General features: G+C 33.5%; 1 non-coding gene across 1 annotated transcript; it reads right to left on the reverse strand.

Moving 5' to 3' along the window:
* Positions 1-2627: 2627 nt before the first annotated feature.
* LOC137756129 (small nucleolar RNA SNORD22) lies at positions 2628-2748 on the reverse strand. Its single transcript, XR_011072186.1, has one exon. It is a non-coding gene; the product is annotated as a small nucleolar RNA SNORD22 (small nucleolar RNA).
* Between the last annotated feature and the right edge of the window lie 4459 nt (positions 2749-7207).

The raw sequence follows: 7207 nt of genomic DNA on the forward strand, positions 1-7207 counted from the left end.
TAACAGACAGCAAATGCTTGGGAGACTCTTCAGTGTTCTAGTTACATTTTCTGAGAAGCCATCAGGAGTCTCACGTCAAAGAGCTTGGACATTAATCCCCTTTCTCCAGCTCATGTTTCATCACGCCTTCCCATTGAAATCACCATTATTAAATGTCAGTTTGATCAAGCTAGGTCTCATCCTAGTGGTTACCCCAGAATTTACATAGATAACACAACTTTCAAACGTTCTGCCACACCCCTAAATTCCAGTCTACTGTGCTATCTGTATTTCTTGAACATGTCATGTTTTTTGAAGCTTTCTTTGATTTTGCAATTTTTAGGCCTGTTTCAGAGCTTATTGTTTTCCTATGAAGCACACTGGTGGTGCTTAATAAAAGAATAAAATTTTGAAAGAACCACTTTACTCATTTATTTTTATAAAAGAGGAAGTCAGATCTTTATGACTTATACAAGTGTATTTAAACCCACTTTAATAATCAATAAAAACATGAAAATATGAGCATCTTGGATGATATTGGTCATTAACATGGTCAGAGAGCAAATCTTTGAAAAAAAAGGTAACCCCAAATGTGCCTGCTACATGCTTCTTCCAGAATAAATACGATTTTCACTAGATTTTTACATTTACAGGTATGCAAATATACTATATACTACTGTATTTCACACTAAAATTCTTATTAAAGGCTATAGACCCCTAAAAAATGTTTTCAAATGAAAACACTTCTTGGTTGTATTTCCCCTCTTTATCCTATAATGGCAGTGGTCAATCACCATTCTGAGATAGCATTGTTCAGATTGCTACTTAATAGAGAGCACTGAAATACATGATTGCAGAAATTATTCTTTACATAATTTCACTGGGTCTTTTTTCTGAACAGTCTTTTGATTTAGAACTTTTACTCTTACAATGATTCTGTATATTTGCCTCAAGTTGTATTAAAAAGGTAGTCACATCAGACCATTTGGAGAGCTTAAATTATATATATATATATATATATATATATATATATATATATATATATATATATATATAGTCTCTTCTAACTTATGCTTTAAGTTTGACTTTTATGAACAACAGAACTTAACAATTTACTTGTTTTGCCATAAAAGAAAAAAAAAGGCAACTGGAAAACAAACTTACCCAAACATTGGCTGAAATCATTATATCCTCTGAATCATTACTAAGCACCAATGGAATGGTGAAAGAGTCACAATTTGTTTATTGGGTTAAATGTTTGGCTTCATTTAATATATTTAATATTGACACTCTTGGTATTAGTGTCAATTTGGGGGCTATGTAGCTTAATTTTTATGTTTCTTATTAAGGGATCTCCTACGAATTGTGTATTTGGGACCAAATCTTTTTACTGACTAACAGAAGGATACCAAGGCATGATTAGTGATACATACCTTCTCCAGAGATTTTCTCTAGATCACAGCTCCTTTGGCCAGTTGTGTTTGATTTCCTGCCCAAAGTTGGATTGTGGAATTAGCATTTTGAAAACAAACTTGTCTTTCCCAGGTAGGGTACTAACAAAATTGCCGGATGTGAGGTAGCCTTATTGATATCTGTCCACACCAAGTGCTATATTGGGACTGTTTATTTCCTTCCTTCGGCTCTGAGTGAGAGTTGAGGTTACAGAAGACATGCACACTCATGATCACCATGTAAAAAAGGAATTTTCCCCCAGAAGCTGTTAAGAATCTGCTTTTCAGTTTATATGTGTCATCATGACAATTACAATGTAAACCGTTTGCTTTCCTGGCTGCAGGACTCAAGGGATAGACATGTCAGAAATCAATATAGAACAGAGAGTTATTGTCATCAGTAATCCCCGTGGAGAAATATCTTTAAGAGCCACACCAGCCTGGCTCCCTCTTTGCGCAGAGCGTCCCCTGTGTGCCTGTGACTTTTCCTTCTAGGATTTTATTACTGCTTTCGTCTTTCTCACAATATTACTCACAAATCATTATTCCTCTAACCTGAAGCTCTTCTCCTTTATACAATTTACACCAGTAGAGTGGTTTTATAATCATTTTTAGAACAATTTGTGTTATTAATTTCATTAGGAGATATAAAGATGATACTTAAATTAACAACCAACTCTTGATTTTAGTATTTTTTAAAGCAAAAGTGAAAAATTTCTTGAAAATTCAGTTATTGTGTGTGACAAAGCAAATGAATATTCGGCATTAATTTTCATAGGGTATAGATAGGTTCAAACATTCAAAAACTTATTTTATGAAAATATATTCAGATTAAACTGGAATAGTATCACACGTAACTGGATATCATAAAATTGTGAGATAAACTAGGAAAATGTACTCTTGTAGGTAGTTGGGGTGGAGAGATATACTAATACTACACCATACTCCTTCAGTATGTTCTTTTTCTTTTTTTGAAAGTTAAAATAAAACTATATTTAGAAAGGCTGAAATGATTGTATGCTAATTTGAACAGGTAAGTTTTACAAGTAATGACTTGAAAATTCTCTTTTTGACATCCTCTAAGAGTTGGATTCCATTATATGTGCCTTGTTCTTTCTCCAGACCTGGACAAGAATACATAACTGATTTTTCACAAAGTGATTATTTCTTCCTTTTCTGTGTTTGGAGGTCCTTGCGCTCTCTCAGACAGTTCCTCTGAAACAAACTTGCCTCCCCTCCTCCAGCCAGCCCCAGTGGGTTCACCCAGGCTCTGGGACTAGGATAGGAGGTAAGATGTGTGACTGTTTCTTCACTGGGTTTTAAAATACGTTCTTAACATTTAGTTATAAGCTAGTATATGTTACTATGCATATGCATATATATGTACACACATATATGTGTATGCACATTAAAGTCATTTTAATAAAGAGTTAATTTTCAGTAAAAAAAGTAAGTTAATTGAATTGTTACTATACTTCACATTTGTCACTGATGTAACCCACATGGTTTCTTTTTTTTTTTTTTTTTTTTTTAATTTTATTTATTTATTTATTTATGGCTGTGTTGGGTCTTCGTTTCTGTGCGAGGGTTTTCTCCTCTAGTTGCGGCAAGCAGGGGCCACTCTTCATCGCGGTGCGCGGGCCTCTCACTGTCGCGGCCTCTCCTGTTGCGGAGCACAGGCTCCAGACGCGCAGGCTCAGCAATTGTGGCTCACGGGCCCAGTTGCTCCGCGGCATGTGGGATCTTCCCAGACCAGGGCTCGAACCCGTGTGCCCTGCATTGGCAGGCAGACTCTCAACCACTGCGCCACCAGGGAAGCCCTGGTTTCTTCATTAACAATCTGAAACAGCACAGTATAATATCTGGTGATAGCTACTGGGATTTCAACCATAAGCCTTGGAAGAAACTAATTCCATTACAATCCAGTCTTATGTGAACTCCGGCAAATATAACAGAAGCCTATAATAATCACGACTGATTTACCCAATTGCAAAAATAAAATCTCTACAAATATAATATGTACAGAACATGATTTCACATCTTTATCTTCACATTAAATGTATCCACAAAGACTTGAAGCATGTGGAGCTATATTTGAGTTGGAGCATTTACTTTTGTTTTTCTCTTGATAAATAATGTATATTTTAATTAATGCCTCTCAATATTCCTTATTTTCAAAAACCTAAACGTTTTTATAACTCTTTCTCAGGTTTCCCCAACTAAACAGACTAGATGTTTCTCACCCACATATTTATAACAACATACACACCCACATACACACATATACACTCACAATTCAGAATACTGGAGGTGTGGAGTATAGCACATATTTGTATTTTCTGGATTCTCTATATTTATTTCCTCCTGTTAATTCAGCATTAAAACTTAATCATAATTTCAATGTAAATACTTGTTTATGAAAGTGAATCCTCATATAAGATTGTTAGAAGTATATCACATTTATTTACTCCTTACTTTAAGGAGAAAACTCAACTCATTTACTCATACTTGACTGAATTGATTTGATCTCTAGTGAAATCATTTCACTTGACCACCATGAAGCATTATGACATCAAAATAAAGCATGTCATATGCATGACTCCTAACTGCTCTCTTAAAATGGTGATCCACTAGGCATACATATCAAGTGTTCTTAAAATGTTCCATTAAAATATATACAAAGATGCACAATATTGCATAACTAGTGTCAGCTAATAATAGCTAAGATTAATTGACTGTTAAGTACTCTACTAAGTACTTACATGATTTTCTAGTATAAAAATTCATAGTTCAATGAGAGTGACAGTGAATAAACTAAAGATCATCAAGGTCAGATATTGACCCAAATTCATATAGAAAATATATTCAGAACCAAGTCTAGACTCCAAGTCTCCTTGATTCTAAATTTTGTGTCCTTTCCTATACCACAGTGCCTTTCTGAAGAGGTTAGCAAAGCCTATAGATTATATTTCTTTTGAATTGATAAAAAGGGAGTGAGGCGCACATTCTTGAATTAAACACCCATGTTCCTAAATTTTCTGCTTTATTAATTCCCATCTTCTAAACTTAATTTTAAGAAAAATTCACTTTATTGACAAGAAAAATTGCTACTATCATCCACATATAATGCTGAGTGAACAAAGTCTTAATTGTAGATAAGAAACATAGAAAGAAATATTTCTGTTTCTTTCAACGCCTGAAATTTTATTTTCAGTGCCTGAAATTCAAGCAGGGGAACAGCACACAAGAAACGTAGTTGGGAAATAAGTATTTTGGGATGTGTGTGTGGTTTTTAACACTGATGTAATGTATTGAAAGAAAAACTCTTAACTCCCTAGTTAAGTAAAATAAGCCGACAGAGCAGGAAAATACAAAAATTCATCCAGAGCACCTATGTAACACAGAAGTCTGTTTGTTAAGTGTCAGATTTAAAGTAAGGTGTAGTCCCATCCAAATGACTTTGAGGTTTTGTTCTAAGAAGGAGGAAGTAGCTGGCTTCGCAACAAGGGCTTTCAGCCACCTTAAATATGCACCAAATGCTGGTACTGGATAGAGTCAAAAAGCAGAACTTTTAAAATGACCTTCTAATAGAATCAGAAAAACATATAATAATATCTGCCTGGTTTCTTAAGAAAAAGATGCAAATAGGAGTGGTTTCTATGAAATAATAGCTGAGAGCCAAAATAAAAGGGTGACATAGAGGCAAATATTAACTTAGAGATGGCAGGAACATAAACTGAATTAGAAAAAATTGCATTTACTTAGGGGTCATACATAACTACTATTGGATGGAAAAAAACAAATTTTTCTTTGGTTTCTTATAAAGAACCAATATCAGAAATTCAAAATATGGAGGAAATACATAGAGAAATCAGAGAGAGGAAGGATAGAGGTGATGGGGATGGGATAAAGGACAGAAAAGAGAGAGAGAAGAAAGAGAGGTAAGAAAGAAAATAGAGAACAAAGATGTAGTTAATCAAAAGTGTTCACCAAATTTTAGGCAGAATTAATGAAAAACACCATAATTATATATAGCAGAGTATATGTAATGTCCAAGGTTCAAAAAGTAAGCTGGTAGCCTATAATTATTCTGTCATTACTAAAATAATTTTCACTCCTATTATGCTTTCTGGGGTGGAAAAGAATAGAAAGCATAGTTAGTTCTTTGGTCTTTTTCTGTAGGGGATTTTATCAATGAGACAGGTTTTACCAATGGGACAAACATTAGTCTTAAAGAAATTAATCAATACCCAGGACTCAAGAAGGGAATTTCATAGTAATAAAGGAGCAAAGTATAATGCCTGATGTAATTATGATTTAAAAATAAAATACAGAAGGTAAACTATCATTTTGGGAAAATGAGTAATACTAAATTTTTAAATATTAAATTAATTCCATAAAACTGAATTACATTTATAAGAGTATAATGGGGAAGGCTGAAGATTATTGATGGGCTAAAAGGTTGAACACTTTTCTTGCTTCAAATAAAGGATAAAAGTAATCAGAACTTGTTTATTCCTTGGCTCTGTTAGACTTTATTTAAGTAAGAATTTTATTGAACTAAAGCGAGAATGAGTAGCATACAAGAACCCCAAACAGCCACAATAGAGAAAAAAGACATAGAACATTAAAGAAATAAACAATAGAAAATGATAGCAAGGAAGTTAAAATATCAATTATAATAGTGAATTTAAATGGGCTAACTTCTCCAGTTAGAAGACACAGATTCTAAAACTAGGTAAGGAAATCTAGCTGTCAGTGAGAAACAGAACAACAACAAAAAAACAGTAAATGACATTAGAATTTGTGTGGTAAAATAGCCAATAAATAAAATAATAAAGAGAACAGATACAGATATATTTTTAGATTAAATAGAATTCAACTTGAAAGCATTTAATAGAGGAAAGGATTATACAGGCAAACTTATTTGACAAAGATAATAAAATGATTCCTTTATCTAAGTACACAGGCATGTATAATTTACAATAATCTCTTAGGTAGTCAAAGAAAATGTTAAAAAATAAATTCCACTAGGAAATTTTCATATGTGAGGCTATATTTTTTATAACCTGTAATTATCAATTTATATATAGAAAAGATTAAAGTGGATACACAGATCAATCAAAATCAAACTGCTGTGAAAATTTGTAAGACATTAAAATCATTAATCATCTTTCAAAAACTCATAGGACACTAAAGAGTAAAATATAAAATAAAGCCTTATTTCCTCTGTCTACCATCCCTTAAACCAAAAATACCCACTACACATAGTAAATATATGCAGCTCATTCTATTCATATTAAAATTCTATCATTTATTTATGTATGTGTGGATTTATTTATTTATGTTAACCTTCTATTTTGTTTAATTATTTTTAACATCTTTAGTTGAGAATAATTGCTTTACAATTTTCTGTTAGTTTCTGCTGTATAACAAAGTGAAACAGCTATACGTATACATATATCCCCATATCCCCTCCCTCCTGCGTCTCCCACCCACCTCCCTATCCCACCCCTCTAGGTGGTCACAAAGCACCAAGCTGATCTCCCTGTGCTATGCGGCTGCTTCCCACTAGCTATCTGTTTTACATTTGGTAGTGTATATATGTCAATGCCACTCTCTCACTTCGTCCCAACTTATGCTTTCCCCTCCCCATGTCCTCAAGTCCATTCTCTACGTCTGCATCATTATTCCTGTCCTGCCCCAAGATTCTTCAGAACCATTTTTTCTTTTTTTAGATTCCACATATATGCGTTAGCATATGGTATTTGTTTTTC

The sequence above is a fragment of the Eschrichtius robustus genome, chromosome 21 (genome assembly GCF_028021215.1).
Source record: "Eschrichtius robustus isolate mEscRob2 chromosome 21, mEscRob2.pri, whole genome shotgun sequence".
Taxonomy (NCBI): domain Eukaryota; kingdom Metazoa; phylum Chordata; class Mammalia; order Artiodactyla; family Eschrichtiidae; genus Eschrichtius; species Eschrichtius robustus.